This window comes from Hyperolius riggenbachi, chromosome 10 (genome assembly GCF_040937935.1).
Source record: "Hyperolius riggenbachi isolate aHypRig1 chromosome 10, aHypRig1.pri, whole genome shotgun sequence".
NCBI lineage: Eukaryota > Metazoa > Chordata > Amphibia > Anura > Hyperoliidae > Hyperolius > Hyperolius riggenbachi.
This window is the reverse complement of record NC_090655.1, coordinates 122,219,778-122,239,753: the sequence shown is the minus strand read 5'-3', so window position 1 is coordinate 122,239,753 and position 19,976 is coordinate 122,219,778. Positions and strand designations below refer to the sequence as shown.

At 46.1% G+C, this 19,976-nt stretch overlaps 1 protein-coding gene across 5 annotated transcripts in view; it reads left to right on the top strand.

Annotated features, from left to right (window-relative positions):
* The window catches only part of LRRC20 (leucine rich repeat containing 20), a 576,862-nt gene that overhangs the window by 3,650 nt on the left and 553,236 nt on the right, over positions 1–19,976 (top strand). For 3 of the 5 annotated variants that reach the window (XM_068257846.1, XM_068257850.1, XM_068257849.1), the window contains exon 1: positions 18,457–18,552. The exons of 1 other annotated variant lie outside the window; for it this stretch is intronic. The gene's annotated coding sequence lies outside the window, so the exon portion shown is untranslated. Of the gene's footprint in view, positions 1–18,455; positions 18,553–19,976 lie in introns of those variants that run through there. One more of the 5 variants, XM_068257848.1, reaches the window with a different exon arrangement.

Below are 19,976 nucleotides of genomic sequence, written 5' to 3'. Positions count from 1 at the left end.
GTAGCTTTTTCCACATTCCCGACTGTAATTAGCGCTATTGCGGGCCGCAAAGTGTACAAAAATACGCGTTGCCACATATCTATGCGTGCGTAATGTGGTAACGCGTATTTTTATACACGTTGCGGCCCGCAATAGCGCTAATTACAGTCGGGAATGCGGAAAAAGCTACGCGTGGCCAGTCCTGACGGGCCTGTCGGCAAAAACGAAACTAGCTGGCAGCGAGGGACCAGAGGATTAGTGAGTGGCTGTGAGGGCACGGGACTGCAGCAGGGGGCTGGTAGAAGCCCCAGGTGAGTAAAACTCATTTTTTTTCTGGCTTAAGTGTCCCTTTAAGGATGCCTTCACACATCTCCGAGACTTTCGGACCATTTTTTTGGGAAATGTTTTCGTATTTGGGATTCTGCATTTTTTTGCATGTGAATTTATGCATTCCATTTTTCCATGCATAATGTTCATAAAACTTAATTTACATGAAACTGTGGGTAATTAACTTTACATTATATACGAGCGGCTTGGGCTTAGTGCGCAGGCACGGCTGTACCCACGCTGATGCAGTACGACTGCACTCATGCATGAAGAGCAGCACAACCGTGAACTTCAAGGGGGTTCCGGGCAGCTGCGGTGGTCTAGAGGAAGACGCGGGAATCCTCCGGAGGATTCAGAGGTTTCCTTCTTAGGTATACATCCTATTTTTTTTTCAGTGCCATATGCAGCTTGGACATGGACCACTCAAAAACACCAAGATGTAAATTTGATTGGCCCAATTTCCAAGCTCTGTGCAATTTACATAGATATCAATAAGGGAAACAGAGCTGGGACAAGGTCCTCCAGCACCCAAGGCTGAGACACCAAAGTGCGCCCCTCCAACCCTCCCACTCCAGCCGTCACACACTGATTTCTATTGGACTAAGAGGCGCCCCCAGGACCCCAAACACCTTAGTTATCTTAATTGCAGTCACTGCCTTGTAGCCCCTTTTCTTATTTCTCTTTGCTTCAAACACAATAGGGGAATGATAGCTGAGTGAGTTGCCCCCTCCTACACTGCGCCCTGAGGCTGGAGCCTCTCTCGCTTCTGCCTTGGCCCTGAAGGGAAAGGAATGGATTACTTTCTCCTTTAGTTTATTCAAGCTCAAGTTAAATAATATGGGTTTCCAAATCTGATTAGTTTAATTTAAAAAGAGCTGACAATTTTTTTCTTTAAGGCTTCTTGCACACCAAGACGTTGCGTTAGGTGCCACGTTAAGGTCGCATAACGTGCACCTAACACAACGTATGGTGCTGCAAGAGCCGACGGTAGAGTGAGCCGCGTTAGGCGGCTCGATTCCTATAATGTCTCCCAGAGTGGCGCTGATTGGCCAGCGGGTCCACGTGATGCGGAGCGAGACACTCCGCATCACGTGATCCCGCCGGCCAATCAGTGCCCGCCAGTGCAGTGAATATTAAGTAGCCATGTGCGCGGCTACTGTAGCTGGCTCTCCCCGCCTCCTCTCCGCCCCCCACTGCGCATGTGCAAACAGTCTAACGTGGCTATAGCCGCTCCAACGCCGTAGCATGCTGCACTTTGCGGAGAACGTGCAGCGTTACATGTAACGCAACGTGGGCTGTGTGAACAGCCCACTTGTGTTACATTGCTGTGCATTGGGGGAGCGATACAGGCGCACTAACGTGCGCCTGTAATGTCTTGGTGTGTAAGCAGCCTAAGGGTAGGGGTGGTGGGAGCAAACATGAATGTGAAGCTGTCCTCATGTCCACTGCTTTCCCCATTCTCCTCTGCCCCCTCCACTCTCACTTGAGCTGCTTCCCATACATTAACAACAGACAAAATATAAAGGTGCGGGACTCCTCTCTAATTTCAATATTACAGTGAAAATAGTGTAGTAAACAAGTCTCTCTCCACTGCTGCGGTGTACTGCTTCAGGACGTGTGCTCTGTTGAATATGTAAAAGGAAGTAGTCACTAACCATAGTATTGAAGAGAACAACAGGAAACGTGCATCTCCCATCCAGAGAGTGAAGCTTTATTGTTTGTGATGCAACATACAAATATGATGTGGATCGCCACTGAACAATATGCCAGAGTCAGGCCTTCAGTGCAGCCGTGGGAGTGGAGTTGGGTGGCGGGCACAGAAGCGGGGCTAGAGACAGCAGTTCCACTGCGTTCCATGCAGAAAATGTTTCAGATCTTTAAGTTCAGCTCATGCCAAATTGGAGCAAAACCGATAGTGTAGCGTTTATATTTTTGCTCAGTGTAGTTTTGTGCACTGGTGCATAACTGGACCAGAAAGGGGCCATTCCCAAACCGTTTTCACAAAGTTGGGAGCAGGAAAATGTCCAAAGTGTGCCCATCCTATGAGTTGGCTCCACTGATTATACAGGATCTTCTCAAAAAATTAGCATATTGTGATAAAGTTCATTATTTTCTGTAATGTACTGATAAACATTAGACTTTCATATATTTTAGATTCAAATACACACAACTGAAGTAGTTCAAGCCTTTTATTGTTTTAATATTGATGATTTTGGCATACAGCTCATGAAAACCCAAATTTCCTGAGCTTTATGGAGATGAAGATTTCATTTTTCAGCACGACCTGGCACCTGCTCACAGTGCCAAAACCACTGGTAAATGGTTTACTGACCATGGTATTACTGTGCTCAATTGGCCTGCCAACTCTCCTGACCTGAACCCCATAGAGAATCTGTGGGATATTGTGAAGAGAAAGTTGAGAGACGCAAGACCCAACACTCTGGATGAGCTTAAAGAAAACCTGAACTGAAAATTAAAAGTCAAATTAAGCATACACACTCATACTTACCTTCTGTGTAGTCTACTCCTCAATCTCTTTTTCCTCTCCTGTGTTCTGTTTGTCCACTGTGATCAATGGAATTTTCCGTCCTCCATTTTAAAAATGACCATTACACCATAACAGCTTTCTGGTCAGCACACAGTTAAACTGTAACATCGCCCACTTGAGGCATAGGGAAACATGGACAAATCAGTTCTCCTCTCAGCTGTAACTGACAGCAACTGATATATAACTGAGAGCAACTGATATATTTCAGTTCTGACAAAATGTTGTCAGAACTGGAAGGGATCACTGTAAGAAGAAAATGGTGAGCTTCTGAGATGAGCTGATGGCAAGGTAACTATGTAATGTTAATTTGAAGTTACCTCAAGTGTTTATTTTAAACAATTTTACTCAGTACAGGTTCTCTTTAAGGCCGCTATCGAAGCATCCTGGTCCTCCATAACACTTGAGCAGTGCCACAGGCTGATTGCCTCCATGCCACGCCACATTGAAGCAGTCATTTCTGCAAAAGGATTCCCGACCAAGTATTGAGTGCATAACTGGATATGATTATTTGAAGGTTGACTTTGTTTTAAAAACACTTTTCTTTTATTGGTCGGATGAAATATGCAATTTTTTTGAGATAGGAAATTTGGGTTTTCATGAGCTGTATGCCAAAATCATCAATATTAAAACAATAAAAGGCTTGAACTACTTCAGTTGTGTGTATTTGACTCTAAAATATATGAAAGTCTAATGTTTATCAGTACATTACAGAAAATAATGAACTTAATCTCAATATGCTAATTTTTTAGAAGATTCTGTACTTTGTGGCTGACTTAACGCTGTTTCCACTGACCATAGAATAGTAGTAAATACATTTCAAAAATTGACTTCTTGCACCTGTGGGCGTTGATGCACTAAACTGCAGTAGTGCAATGTATTACTGTTACTACCAGCATCATGTAATCCGATGTGTGGTATTAGCGTGACCAGCAATACTCTAGTAGCTCGAGTGTTGCTACGGTTACTAACAAGCGTGCTGTACCTTGGCAAAGGTCACGCTACTCGAGTACCGCAGGTGGCGCTAACAGCTTAATTTGCTGTACACGCTACCGGTCATAACAGTAATATAGTATAATCTTGTTATAACAAACTCTGGTATAGTAAACAGTCGGATATAATAACCATTTCAGCCCGCGTAGATTTTTCACCTTATGCATCGGAGCAATTTTCACCTCCCATTCATTCGCTAATAACTTTATCACTACTTATTACAATTTATTGATCTATATCTTGTTTTTTCCGACACTAATTAGGCTTTCTTTGGGTGGTACATTTAGCTAAGAATTACTTTTTTATAAATGCATTTTAACAGGATTAATAAGAAAAAAAATTGAAAAAATTAATGATTTCTCAGTTTTAGGACATTATAGCTTTAAAATAATCCACGCTACCATAATTAAAACCTATGTATTTTAATTGCCCGTTTGTCTCGGTTATGACATTTAAATGTCGACCCTATCACAATGTATGGCGCCAATATTTTATTTGGAAATAAAGGTGCATTTTTTCAGTTTTGTGTCCATCACTATTTACAAGCTTAGAAGTTAAAAAATATTCATAGTATACCCCCTTCAAATGCATATTTAAAAAGTTCAGACCCTTAGGTAACTATTTATGTCTTTTTTTTAAATGTCATTTATTTTTTTCCATTAAAAATTTTATTTGGGTAATATTTTGGTGTGGGAAATAAACTTAATTTTTAATGTTATTATATGTGTAAATTGTAATGTAAAAAATATGTAGATGTAGCTTTACTAATTTTGTTTTCCCCTCCTTGTGCTTCTCGCTAAGCGGAAGCACAAGGGGGATGTGGAAATTTTTACGTGCAGAAAAACTGAAGCCTCTAGTAAAAGCGCTTCGGTTTTTCTGCTGGGGACACAGATCGGTGATCGGGAACCATGTCCCAGTTCACTGATCCCAGGGCTACCGGGGGACACCACGGGGAAGCGCCAAAGCGCGGCACCACAGCAGAGCAGCTGCCCGGATGTGAGCTTCACGTCCGGGCGGCAGAAATGGTTAAACTACGTCTCCAGGTCCCGGCCAATCTCCACTATAAACCTATGGGAGCAATGCCTGGTGTAATAAACTCTGATATAATAAAAATGTGTTATAGTAAATATGTTTTTGGCCCCTGCATGATGCTGACTCTGGATATAGTAAACAGTGGGCTGTGCATGCCTCATATGTCAGTGTGAAACCCATGATCTGCTGCTCTCTTCAGGCTGCTTGCAAGTGAGTTGATGCCTGCAGGGGCGTAGCAATAGGGGTTGCAGAGGTAGCGACCGCATCGGGGCCCTTGGGCCAGAGAGGCCCCATGGGGCCCTTCCTCAACCAAAGCATTAGCTGTTTATTGGTCCTGTGGTGGTAATAATCACTTCTATAGATGCTTTGAATCGTAGTAATCATTAACAAACTGTTCCCCATCCGATTCTTGCACCTCTAATACTATGTATGACCAAGGCAGGTTTTGTTGCGCCGTATCAAGTGTTTTATATAGAGTGCTGGGAGGGGCCCCATGTAAAACTCGCACCAGGGCCCATAGCTCCAAAGCTACACCACTGGATGCCTGATAACATTTGTAAGACAAGATGGTACCGGCGCTGGATATACAGTACTGTACAAACAAGCAGCCTGGGGAAACAGAGGAATAATGTAAACATAAACAAGAGGAAGCAGCATTACCAATTCCACTGCAATCATAGATAAAAGTATCAACAGTCATCCCACGGAATTGTATGCACTCCCAGGTATCTCTTCCCTTGTTAGCGATGCTGCTCCTGGTAGCGTGTGGAGCGCAGTACAGGCTACCTTCACTTGTAGTGCAGATCAGAGCGGACCATATTCGCTGCAAAACTAAGGAGAGAGAAGAGTGCTAAGTCCCGCCTGCAGAGGTATCGGAGCCAATAACATTACAGATGCAAGTGGCTTATCATGATTGGCTGCATTTTGAAGAGAGACTTCATAATTGGCTGAAGTGTGTGCAGAAAGTTTTACTGGGCACGTGCTGCAAGTCCCGCCAAGGTATCCGAGCCACTCACAGGAAGCAAGATGCTGCCTATATTCCTAGATGGCAGATATTTTTATGGAGCCCTGGATACTTTACCAGCAATTTGTCTAGCCTGGCTATGCAGCCCTAAGGTATACTTAACCTTGTAGTCCACCAAATGTGCACGGAATGGGAGGACAGAGTTGCTCCTTTGCAGCAGAGAATGTACTAGGGCATGTCGGGCTATTTCTGATTTAGTAAACTTCCAGTGGCGTAGCTAAGGAGCTATGGGCCCCGGTGCAAGTTTTACATGGGGCCCCCAAGCATATATACATAACAATTGATATGGCGCACCAAAACCTGCCAAGGATTTCCACAGTGTCAGAGGCACTAAAACAGGATGGAAAACAGTTTGTTAATGATTACAGCTATTTAAAAGCATTAATAGAAGTGAATATTACCAGTACAGGACCAATAGAGAGCTAAAATTGTGGTTGAGGTAGGGCCTCTTGGGGCCCCTATTGCCCAAGGGCCCCGATGTGGTCGCAACCTCTGCACCCCCTATTGCTACACCACTGTAAACTTCTGATATAGTAAACCACTTTTCCTGGTTGCTTGGAGTTTACTATAACAAGATTATACTGTATTGCTGTGCGGTGTCTACGCATAGCAATATTACCGCAGTTTAGTGCATCATCTCCAGGCATCTTATCACAGTACTATGCTGGACTTCAGTGAGATTGATCATGCGTTCAAAAATGTATTAGCAGTCTGCGTGCCTTAGGCCCAGTTCACATTAGCTTTTAGGTGCGGATCCAGCCATTGGGTTCTGGTTTCCGTTCTGCTGAACGGACAAAAAAAAAATGCAGCAGGACCCAAATTTCCTAACCGTTTTGCTCAGCGGAACGGAAACGGGTTTTGCAGCAAAATAGGAACCAATGAAAATTGATGTTTTACAGCACACCGGGTGTAAAAAAGGACAGTTTTCCCAGATCCAGATGGCCGGATCCGTACGGCCCGATCCACAAAAAAACGCAGATGTGAACCGGGCCTAAGGCAACGAACACACTAGTGATGAAAAGTTGCATAGCACAGTAGAAGTCCAATGCAGCACATACAGTCCATAGAAATATGCTTCACTGTCACTGTAAACACGCATGTTGTCCAGCAAACCCGCAGCATGCTGCCCACTATTTCAACAGGAACCGCAGCACCACTGATGCACCAACATGAACATACCATTGATACATAACTGCATTGCAATTACATTGTCTGTTGCACCGGAACGCAACGACCACAGCATGAAAGGAGCCATGATCCTAGTTCACAGTGCTCAGTTGCATTGCAGAATAATTCTGCATGTCAACTCACTGCCCATACAATTATATGGGCCTGTTCACCGTACAGCATTGTAACGGATTGTGAGATTCTAACTCGCTGCATGCAGGCTTTCCATTAATGCCTATGTCCGGTCTCCATTGCAGTGCACACAAATTTTAAAGGGATGCTTAAAATTAACCACTTAACGACCAGCTAATGCCGATAGGCATGGAAACGGCCGCTTTCCATGCTAGTTCACGGAGGGTGTCTACGTGAACAGTGTGCGAGCCGCCGATCGCATGCGTAATATAAACACGCGGGGAAGAAATCCCTGCTGTTTACATCAATACGGCACTGCTGTGCAGCAGCGCCGTAAAGGAGTTCGGCGATCCCCGGCCTCTGATTGGCCGGGGATCGCCGTCATTTGATAGGCTGAAGCCTATTCTACATGGCGCAGGACGGATATCCGTCCTGCGCAGCCTAATGAGGAAGAGGGAGGTAAGGGGAAGGGGGGAGCGCGGAAAACGCTGCGGAGGGGGGCTTTGAAGAGCCCCCTCCGCTCGGGCCACATGGAGCGGCGGCGATCAGAACCCTCCAGCAGGTCATCCCCCTAGTGGGGAAAAAAGGGGGGGGGGGGGAAGTCTGATCGCCCTGCCGTGCACACGATCTGCGCTGCGGGCTGGAGAGCCCACGCAGCGCAGATCTGAAAGAACAGCCCCGGTTAAGTCATACAAAAAAAAAAAGTTATACTCACCTGGCGCTTCTACCAGTATCCTGCAGCCATCCTGTGCCCTCGTAGTCTCGATCAGATGCTCCTGTCCCCCGCCGGCAGCCACTTCCGTTTTCGGTGACAGGCCTGGGAACGCAAGTGATTCTTCACGTTCCTGGCCACAATAGCGCCCTCTTTACTGCTATTGCGGTATTTTGTGTGTGCAGGTTTTAACTCTGGGTGCAGTCTGTACAATTGTGTTCCTTTTATCTTCTTATTGCCAGGAAACATACCTTTGACTGTACCACTGAGTAGACACATCAATTACCTCCGGAATTTAAAAACAGCTTTTATATCCAGCGGAGGTACCGGGCTATTTTGCCGGGCATAGTTACATTTGTTTTCTTTTATGTCTACTGAGTCGGTTGCAGGACTGATCCACAAACTCCCTGACAGCACTTGCTGTGCCGATTCTTGCTTCTTTACTATCAAATATAAACAAACCTGAATAAATATTTACAGTGAATTTAAAAGCTTCAAAACATAAAAACAATTATAGAGAACTCCAAACGTGTATATATACACATCAAGGGGTACTCACAGTAACAGGTACTTGGCCAATGCAATCATTAATAAAAGGATACATGCAATGATGTTGAGAAATACTGCTAAAGATCATGAAGCATGCATTTTGTCAAACTAAAGCCTTGTACACATGAATGAGGCATATCGCCCAGTGGGAATTGGAACCCAATCCCTTGCAGGACCAATGCTGTACAGTTGTGTCGCTAACCTGAAATGACAACTGAAGTGAGACCACTATGGAGGCTACCATATTTATTTCCTTTTAAAGTGGACCAAAATTAAAAATACAAGATTTCAGGAATAAAATCTAAAATTATAATAAGTACATTTTTTCAGCTGCATAATGACAAATATAAAATATTTTACATTTATTGGAGGAACCCCTCCCTTTGTTTCATATTGCCGGGACAGAATCCGGCAAAATGCTGGTGTAGGTGGAGTCCGGCAAAGGAGGAATTGCTAATGGATGCCACCTGTATAACCCTAGTTATGCAAAGAGAAAGGTGAAAAGTATGCACTGAAATGCTCATAGGATTGAAGGAGTGTTTATTTATCTTTGTATGTGTCAGAATGGTGCAACTAAATATTTTGAATTAAAAAAAAAGTTTGGTTTGGGTCCACTTTAACCTCCCTGGCGGTAAGCCCGACCTCAGGTCGGGCTACACGCGCAGGAGGTTTTCTCAGGCCCTGCTGGGCCGATTTGCATAATTTTTTTGTACACGCAGCTAGCACTTTGCTAGCTGCATGTACTTCCCGATCGCCGCCACTCCGATTCGCCGCTATCCGCCGCGTCACACCGCCCCCCCCCAGACCCCCAGCGCAGCCTGGCCTATCAGCGCCAGGCAGCGCTGAGGGGTGGATCGGGACTCCCGATGACGTCACAACATCGATGACGACCCAGCAGGAAAACCTGTTCTGAACAGGATTTCCTGCTTCCGCTGATCACCGGAGGCGATCGGAGAGGGTGGGGGGATGCCGCTGCTCATCGGCTATCATGTAGCTAAGCACTAGGCTAGCTACATGATTTAAAAAAAAATAATAGTGCTGTGCTGCACCCTGGCGGTTCTAATTGACCGCCAGGGAGGTTAAAGTGGATCTGAGGTGAACTTTTACTCATTGCATAATTGTGTTCCTTTCCTATTGTTTATAGGGCATTCCTCAAGCCAAATACTTTTTTGTTTTTGTTTTAATACACTTAATTCCCTATAAACTAAATAAACCACGCCCACAGGTTTTCAGAGAGCCTTGGCAGTAGCAAGGGCTCATGGGAGCTCAGTCTGGGCAGGAGGAGGAGGAGGTGTTACTAGCCATTGATTTCAGAGGCAGAGGGGAGGAGGGGGGATTAGGGTTTTTTTTCATAGGCTGAGTGCTCAAGATACAGATAAGCCTGCCTCTGTGTAATGTTTACAAACAATATGGCTACTGTCATTGTATCACAGGAAGAAATAACCATTTTCTATTAACCAGTTCGGCCTATCTGGACGAGCTTCCTCGTCCAGATAGGCACTGCTGCTTACGCCGCATGGTGCGCGCGAACAGGCACACTCCCGCGCGTGCTCCCGCCGCCCGCCATTCACCGATCTAACTTCCCCGCAGAAAAAACAATGCTTTCTAGTGAGAGAGCGCGGTATTTCTGCCCCCCCAGGAAAATTCTCCCTGTTCTTTAGTTTCTGGATGCGAGATCATTCGCATCCAGGAATTTTTTTTACTGTGGCCTTCTTGTGGCCAAATAGTAAACTGCACCCACATACATTTTTAATTAAAGAATTCTATTATTTTACACTTAAAATTAGCAGTTTCCCCCCACACCAAAAATTACCCACATACATTTTTTATAAAAAAAAATAAAACAAAATACAATAAAAAAACAAAAAAACCAACATAAATAGTTACCCAAGGGTCTGAACTTCTTAAATATGCATGTCAAGAGAGTATGTTATTATATTATTTTAAATTATAAGCTTTTAAATAGTGATGGACGCAAATTGAAAAAAATGCACCTTTATTTCTAAATAAAATATCAGGACAATAAATTGTGATAGGGACATAATTTAAACGGTGAAATAACCGGGACAGATGGGCAAATAAAATACATGAGTTTTAATTACAGTAGCGTATATTGATTTCAAACTATAGTGGCCAAAAACTGAGAAATAATGAATTTTTTTCATTTCTTTCTTCAGCTTCCTGTTAAAATGGATTTAGAAAAAAATAATTCTTAGCAAAATGTACTGCCCAAAGAAAGCCTAATTAGTGGCGGAAAAAACAAGATATAGATCAATTAATTGTGATAAGTAGCAATAAAGTTATTGGCGAATGAATGGGAGGTGAACGTTGCTCGGATGCATGAGGTTTTCGACACTGCGGGGTTGAACCGGTTAAAGCTGTTTGCAGCTAGATTTGCTGTGTAAACTAAACTTTAGATAAGCTATATAGACAAGCTACTTGTTATAGTTAGTTTTTCATCTCGGATCCGCTTCAGCATTACGTCGCTCAGGAGGTTTTGCAGCCGAGAGTCCCCCAGTATAATTTTAACTTATTCCATGGCTGTAATAGCTTCAGCTAGCACTAGGCTAGCTAGTAGTGGTGGCCGGCATCCCCCCCTATTACTGTTGATCCCCCCCGATCGCCCGCTAAATACATTACCCAGCTGGATCCAGGGGGGTAATGTATTTAGTGGGCGATCGGGGGGGGGGGGGGGATCAACAGTAATCGGGGGGATGCTGGCCACCACTATTAGCTAGCCTAGTGCTAGCTGAAGCTATTACAGCCATGGAATAAGGCCTGGTGCACAGGAAGAGGAGTTTTTCTGAGGGTTTTGAGTTTTTAAATCTGCTGCTAATGTTATCCTATGTGTCTGTGCACACTGGAGCAATGAGGTTTTATAAAAAAAACCATAGCATTACATTGGGAAGAGCTTTTAGAGGTTTCAAAAGCTCTTCCCAAAACGCTCAGAAAAACTCCTCTGGTGTGCACCAGGTCTTATTCCATGGCTGTAATAGCTTCAGCTAGCACTAGGCTAGCTAGTAGTGGTGGCCAGCATCCCCCCGATTACTGTTGATCCCCCCCCCCGATCGCCCACTAAATACATTACCCCCCTGGATCCAGCGATCGTGCACAGATTGGCTTGTGCTATAACAGAATATTTTATTCAGCTTTACACACTACGGTGGCAACGCGCACAACCGATTGCTTGCTCATCGCATTGCTTTGTGGTTTTAGGGCTCTTTCACACTAGAGCCCGTTTCCTGCGTTTTGACGTTAACCAAGGTAAAATGAAAGTCCATAGACTTTCATTTTACCTCACACCCAATGCTGTGTTTCGGTTCGACACACCCGGGAGCTTTTAATTGTCGGGAGCCGGCGTATTCCCGTCGGGTAAATTAATAGCTACCGCTGCTTATTGAGTCACATCACAGCATCGACGACACGCCACAGGCTATTCAATGCATGCAGGAGAACGGCTCCTGCACCGTTGTCTGATATGAAGGAGCCCTTAAAGGAGTTATCAGGCAATAAAAGGTAAAATAAGGGCTACTTACCCAGAGCTTCCTCCAGCCCCAAGCTCCCAGCATGTCCCTCGCCGCAGCTCTGCCCGCAGCCATTCGCTGTCTCTGCTTCCCGGCCTCCGGTGATGACTTTAGGCCGACCTGGAGGTCGGCCTGTACTGCGCCTGCGCGAGCGGCGCTGTCAATCACCGCTACGTGGACCGGAGCGTACTGCGCAGGTAAGTAGCCCTTATTTTGAGTACATTTGAAATCGGCGCTGGGAGACTTGGGCGCAGGATAGAGCGGTATATGGCTGATCCTGTTTCTGCACAAGTCCGGGCCGTTTTAATTACTATTCCCCCTCCGGGCCGCCATGGATAGTGGGGGAATGAAATAATTCGGCTTCCAGAGATTGCTGGAGGCCGAATTATTGTGTTTTTTAAGCAACCTCGGCTCTGTCTGCTGACGGCTCCGACGTTACTCACTGAGCGATGCAATAGGAATGATTCCTATTGTAGTCTATGGACGCGCCGGCTGCGCCCAAATCTAGCAGCGCTGAAAAGCACTGCTCCGCTTATTTTACCTTTTATTGCCCAATAACTGCTTTAACTTGTAGGTACTTTTCCGTTAGCCGGGCGCATCCGATAGGTGGGGCTAATAACATTAATAGTAACAAAAGTGTAATGTAACCGACTCTATTGTGTTTTTTAACTCACCGTTTACAATACATTTGGCCGCAGCGAGACAGCCACTTAAAACACAATTTCATCGTTTACATCAGTGGTCCTCAAACTAAGGCCTGCGGGCCGAATGTGGCCCCCTGAGGCTTTTTTAACCGCCCCCCCCCCCCCCCACACACACAAAATGTTTTACGGTACAATGCGGTCAGCTACAGCCACATGGAAGCCAGAAAGCAGTCATTTGCTGGTTTCCAATCAAATTCCACATCAGGTGACACTGCTGTCTAATTGGACTGCAGGTTGTCACCTGGGTATGCTTCACTGTCTGGCCCGCAAACACTTCTACATCATTTTATGTATACTCCGGCTCCCCCAGCAGTCTGAAGAATGTTGACCCGGCCCTCGACCCAAAACGTTTGGGGACTCCTGGTTTACATTAAAACACTTTTGTTACGTTAACTATGAATGCAATTAGCGCCACCTGCGGCGGTTACATTCACACTTTTGTTACATGAAGTAAGTATGAATGGAATTAGCGCCACCTGCCGGACGTGCCCGGCTAACGGATAAGTACCCTTTACACTTTTGTTACGTTACTATTAGGCTGGTTTCACAGTGGGACGTTACAGGCGCACGTTAGAGCAGCCTGTAACACACCCCAACGCACAGCAATGAAAAATCAATGGGCTGTTCACAGTGCCCACGTTGTGTTACATTGTAACGCAGCACGTCTATATAACGTACTGCATGCAGTACTTTACACGCGGCTAAGCCGCGTTAGACTGTTTGCACATGCTCAGTAGTTTTTTTTTTTTCATTTTATGGGCGGAGAGGAGGCGGGGAGAGGCCGCTACGTAGCCAGGCACATGGCTACTTATTATTCACTGCCCTTGCAGTGTTTACATCCTGGATTGGCTGGCGGGACCACGTGATGCGGAGAGCTCCGCTTGTGGTCTCCGCAGTGCCTCCGACAGAGCAGGTGCACCAAGAGCTGCTTGTAACGCGGCTCTTGGTAGCGTCCTGCTCCAACACCACCAGGCGTTGCGTTAGGGGCACGGTATGCGACCATAATGTCCCCTAAAACGCAACGTCCCACTGTGAAACCAGCCTTAACCACTTCCCGACCGCCTAACGCACAGGGGCGGCCGGGAAGTGGAGCCCTGAAGGACCGGCTCACCCACAGAGGCGGCGGTCCTTCTAAGGGCATGGGCGGAGCGATCGCGTCATCCGTGACGCGATCCTCCGCCGGCGCCTGTCACCGCTCGCCCGCCGCAACATCCCGCCGGCTATACGGAAGCGCCGGCGGGATGTTAACCCCGCGATCGCCGCATACAAAGTGTATAATACACTTTGTAATGTTTACAAAGTGTATTATACAGGCTGCCTCCTGCCCTGGTGGTCCCAGTGTCCGAGGGACCACCAGGGCAGGCTGCAGCCACCCTAGTCTGCACCCAAGCACACTGATTTCTCCCCCCCCTGCCCCAGATCGCCCACAGCACCCATCAGACCCCCCCCCCCCTGCCCATTTATTTTTTTATCCCCCCCCCCTGCTCCCTGCCCCCTCCTGATCACCCCCCACCCCTCAGATTCTCCCCAGAACAACCCCCCCCCAGACCCCCCCCCCCTGTTTACTGTATGCATCTATCCCCCTGATCACCTGTCAATCACCTGTCAATCACCCCCTGTCACTGCCACCCATCAATCAGCCCCTAACCTGCCCCTTGCGGGCAATCTGATCACCCCCCCCACACCAATAGATCGCCCGCAGATCCGACATCAGATCACCTCCCAAATCCATTGTTTACATCTATTCTCTCCTCTAAACACCCACTAATTACCCATCAATCACCCATCAATCACCCCCTATCACCACCTGTCACTTTTACCTATCAGATCAGACCCTAATCTGCCCCTTGCGGGCACCCAATCACCCGCCCACACGCTCAGATTGCCCTCTGACCCCCCCTTATCAATTCAACAGTGCATTAATTACATCTGTTCTTCCCTGTAATAACCCACTGATCACCTGTCAATCACCTGCCAATCACCTATCACCCATCAATCACCCCCTGTCACTGCCACCCATCAATCAGCCCCTAACCTGCCCCTTGCGGGCAATCTGATCACCCACCCACACCATTAGATCCCCCGCAAACCCGCCGTCAGATTACCTCCCAAATGTATCATTTACATCTGTTATCTTCTCTAAACACCCACTAATTACCCATCAATCACCCCCTATCACCACCTGTCACTGTTACCTATCAGATCAGACCCTAATCTGCCCCTTGTGGGCACCCAATCACCCGCCCACACGCTCAGATTGCCCTCAGACTCCCCCCCTTATCAATTCGCCAGTGCATTAATTACATCTGTCCTTCCCTGTAATAACCCACTGATCACCTGTCAATCACCTGCCAATCACCTATCACCCATCAATCACCCCCTGTCACTGCCACCCAACAATCAGCCCCTAACCTGCCCCTTGCGGGCAATCTGATCACCCACCCACACCAATAGATCGCCCGCAGATCCGACATCAGATCACCACCCAAGCGCAGCGTTTACATCTATTCTCTCCTCTAAACACCCACTAATTACCCATCAATCACCCCCTATCACCTCCTGTCACTGTTACCCATCAGATCAGACCCTAATCTGCCCCTTGCGGGCACCCAATCACCCGCCTACACGTTTAGATTGCCCTCAGACCCCCCCTTATCAATTCGCCAGTGCAATATTTACATCTGTCCTTCCCTGTAATAACCCACTGATCACCTGTCAATCACCTGCCAATCACCTATCACCCATCAATCACCCCCTGTCACTGCCACCCAACAATCAGCCCCTAACCTGCCCCTTGCGGGCAAACTGATCACCCACCCACACCAATAGATCGCCCGCAGATCCGACATCAGATCACCACCCAAGCGCAGTGTTTCCATCTATTCTCTCCTCTAAACACCCACTAATTACCCATCAATCACCCCCTATCACTACCTGTCACTGTTACCCATCAGATCAGACCCTAATCTGCCCCTTGCGGGCACCCAATCGCCCGCCTACACGCTCAGATTGCCCTCAGACCCCCCCTTATCAATTCGCCAGTGCAATATTTACATCTGTTCTCCCCTGTAATAACCCACTGATTACCTGTCAATCACCTATCAATCACCCATCAATCACCCCCTGTCACTGCCACCCATCAATCACCCCCTGTCACTGCCACCCATCAATCACCCGCTGTCACTGCCACCCATCAATCAGCCCCTAACCTGCCCCTTGCGGGCAAACTGATCACCCACCCACACCAATAGATCGCCCGCAGATCCGACATCAGATCACCACCCAAGCGCAGTGTTTCCATCTATTCTCTACCCTAAACACCCACTAATTACCCATCAATCACCCCCTGTCACTGCTACCTATCAGATTAGACCCCTATCTGCCCCTAGGGCACTCAATCACCCGCCCACACCCTCAGAATGCCCTCAGACCCCAGCCCTGATCACCTCGCCAGTGCATTGCTTGCATCTATTCCCCCCTCTAATCACACCTTGAGACACCCATCAATCACCTCCTGTCACCCCCTAGCACACCTACCCATCAGATCAGGCCCCAATTTGCCCCGTGTGGGCTCCTGATCACTCGGCCAAACCCTCAGATCCCCCTCAGACCCCCTTCCGATCACCTCCCCAGTGCATTGATTGCATCTATTTTCCCCTCTAACCACCCCCTGAGACACCCATCAATCACCTCCTGTCACCCCCCTAGCACTCCTATCCATCAGATCAGGCCCAATACAACCTGTCATCTAAAAGGCCACCCTGCTTATGACCGGTTTCACAAAATTCGCCCCCTCATAGACCACCTGTCATCAAAATTTGCAGATGCTTATACCCCTGAACAGTCATTTTGAGACATTTGGTTTCCAGACTACTCACGGTTTTGGGCCTGTAAAATGCCAGGGCGGTATAGGAACCCCACAAGTGACCCCATTTTAGAAAAAAAGACACCCCAAGGTATTCTGTTAGGTGTATGACGAGTTCATAGAAGATTTTATTTTTTGTCAAAAGTTAGCGGAAATTAATTTTTATTGTTTTTTTTTCACAAAGTGTCATTTTTCACTAACTTGTGACAAAAAATAAAATCTTCTATGAACTCGCCATACACCTAACGGAATACCTTGGGGTGTCTTCTTTCTAAAATTGGGTCACTTGTGGGGTTCCTATACTGCCCTGGCATTTTAGGGGCCCTAAACCGCGAGGAGTAGTCTAGAAAACAAATGCTTCAAAATGACCTGTGAATAGGACGTTGGGCCCCTTAGCGCACCTAGGCTGCAAAAAAGTGTCACACATGTGGTACCGCCGTACTCAGGAAAAGTAGTATAATGTGTTTTGGGGTGTATTTTTACACATACCCATGCTGGGTGGGAGAAATTTCTATGTAAATGGACAATTGTGTGTAAAAAAATCAAACAATTGTCATTTACAGAGATATTTCTCCCACTTAGCATGGGTATGTGTAAAAATACACCCCAAAACGCATTATACTACTTCTCCTGAGTACGGCGGTACCACATGTGTGGCACTTTTTTACACCCTAACTGCGCTAAGGGGTCCAAAGTCCAATGAGCACCTTTAGGCTTTACAGGGGTGCTTACAATTTAGCACCCCCCAAAATGTCAGGACAGTAAACACACCCCACAAATGACCCCATTTTGGAAAGTAGACCCTTCAAGGTATTCAGAGAGGGGCATGGTGAGTCCGTGGCAGATTTCATTTTTTTTTTGTCGCAAGTTAGAAGAAATGGAAACTTTTTTTTTTTTTTCTCACAAAGTGTCATTTTCCGCTTACTTGTGACAAAAAATAATATCTTCTATGAACTCACTATGCCTCTCAGTGAATACTTTGGGATGTCTTCTTTCCAAAATGGGGTCATTTGGGGGGTATTTATACTATCCTGGAATTCTAGCCCCTCATGAAACATGACAGGGGGTCAGAAAAGTCAGAGATGCTTAAAAATGGGAAAATTCACTTTTTGCACCATAGTTTGTAAACGCTATAACTTTTACCCAAACCAATAAATATACACTGAATGGGTTTTTTTTTTAATCAAAAACATGTTTGTCCACATTTTTCAGGCTGCATGTATACAGAAATTTTACTTTATTTGAAAAATGTCAGCACAGAAAGTTAAAAAAATCATTTTTTTGCCAAAATTCATGTCTTTTTTGCTGAATATAATAAAAAGTAAAAATCGCAGGAGCAATCAAATAGCACCAAAAGAAAGCTTTATTAGTGACAAGAAAAGGAGCCAAAATTCATTTAGGTGGTAGGTTGTATGAGCGAGCAATAAACCGTGAAAGCTGCAGTGGTCTGAATGGAAAAAAAGTGGCCGGTCCTTAAGGGGTAGAAAGCCCTAGGTCCTCAAGTGGTTAATGTAATTAGCGGCATCTATCAGATGCGCCCAGCTAACGGAAAAGTACCAACTTCTATTATGTAGTGCAGTGTAAATGTTCCTTATTTCTAATAAAAAATTACACTGCAAGAGACACTGCAATAACACTGCAAGAGAGTGAGTGTGCTGTCATATTTAATACCGGTACATATAGTATATATAGTGTAAGTACATATATTCACAGATCATGAGATGCAGGATACATCAGTTGATACAAGTTACTAGTCTGCATCCGAGTTCTGCTATGGAAGCCGTCCCTGGCGACTGGCGAGTGGCGACGCTGCTAGTAGCTGAGCCGCGCCATGTGTTCTGCAGGCGAGTCCCCGGCTCCAGCAGCACGCCCAGCCAGGCCTCATTGTTGATGCTCCCAGCAGCGAGGTCCGCCTGTGATTGGCGGAGGGGAGCGGCACCTGGCGCTGCAGCTGTTCCTGCTCATTCAATCAGTCGGGCTGCGAGCTGTCTGCACGCCGGTAAGTAGCTCTTGCTCTCCTCATGTGGCCGGGATCGTGCTGCACAGCGATTATTAATAAATATAGGCAGCAGGGACTGAGTCAACCTCACCAGACAGAGTGCTTCCTGCCATTCACTCTATAGGCAGACTATATTAGTAGCCTGCATTTATTCATTCATTGTGTGACTCTTTCTAGTTAAATACCCTCCTCAACTAGAAAGTAAAAAAAACGACTTCTTTTGAGATCCACACGTTATTGATATGCATAGACTTTATTAAATTGTGGTAATTATACAATTGATATAATTCATATATGCTCTTTGTAAAAGTCTGCAGTTTTAAGTTTTTCTCTAAGTTCTGTAGACATTGTAGTTATTTTCAGTAGTTGCATCAGAAATACTAGTCAATAGAGTTTTATTGCGGATCCAGAAAAATAGGATCGCAATGGCGATGTAAAGTTGTATTGCAGCCTATCTTGGCGATACAACCTGTTCAGTGCAGCGTACAGTCCTTCACTTATATGCTTGTATCGTGCAAGTTGCATTGTGAAAGCCCCCTAGAAGTATAATTTCATCATGTTTTGAAGCGATTATATTGTCTGTTGTACTGCAACGGAAAAGTAGTAGTGTGAAAAACCTCTTGCAACAAGAAGTGTATTTTGGGGTAAACAAACCTTACCTATGGTACGTTCACAGTGGTCACTGCGCTGCACAGGGCTGTGGAGTCAGAGCAATTTTTGGGTACCTGAAGTCCGAGTCGGAGGTAAACTGAGGAGTCTGATGGTTTTTAGCTCTGCAATGCAAGGGCTGTGGAGTCAAGCAGTCAACTTCATAGCCCTGGTATCGCAAGAGGTGTGGAGTACCTGGAGTAGGAGTCGGTGGGTTCCTAAACTGAGGAGTTGGAATCGAAAGCAGGTTAAACAGTTAAGATCTCCAAATGCGAGGTAGGGTTTTTGGCGCCCGCCTCATAGCGCCGACGCTTGGTGCGGCTATAGCAGTAATGCTATAGTCCTTGGCCGGCGCATGTGTAATTCAGATTTCCACAGATTGCCGGATCCAGAATTATGTCTTCCTCAGAGTTGCTAATCTGAGGGGGAATAGTATTTAGCGCCACACCAAATTTGTGCAGCAGCAGGGAGAGCTGTCATTCGGCTCACCTTGCACCAAGATAACCTGCGCCAATCACAAATGTGTGCCTCCAAATGAGGCTTGTATGCAAATTTTGGCGTTAGTATGGTTTAGGTGAGCCAGCGAGAAAGTCCATAGACAGCACCCTCTCGAACTTCTAGGTTTCAAGTTGTAGTAATAATACACCCACACTATTCGGCCAGTTACAATGCTTCAGGTTGTGGATATTGCTGTGACTGGAGAACTGTTCCCTATGGACTTTCTTGCTGGCCCACCTCAACCATACTAGCTCATGAAATTTCTGCTTATCAGGAAA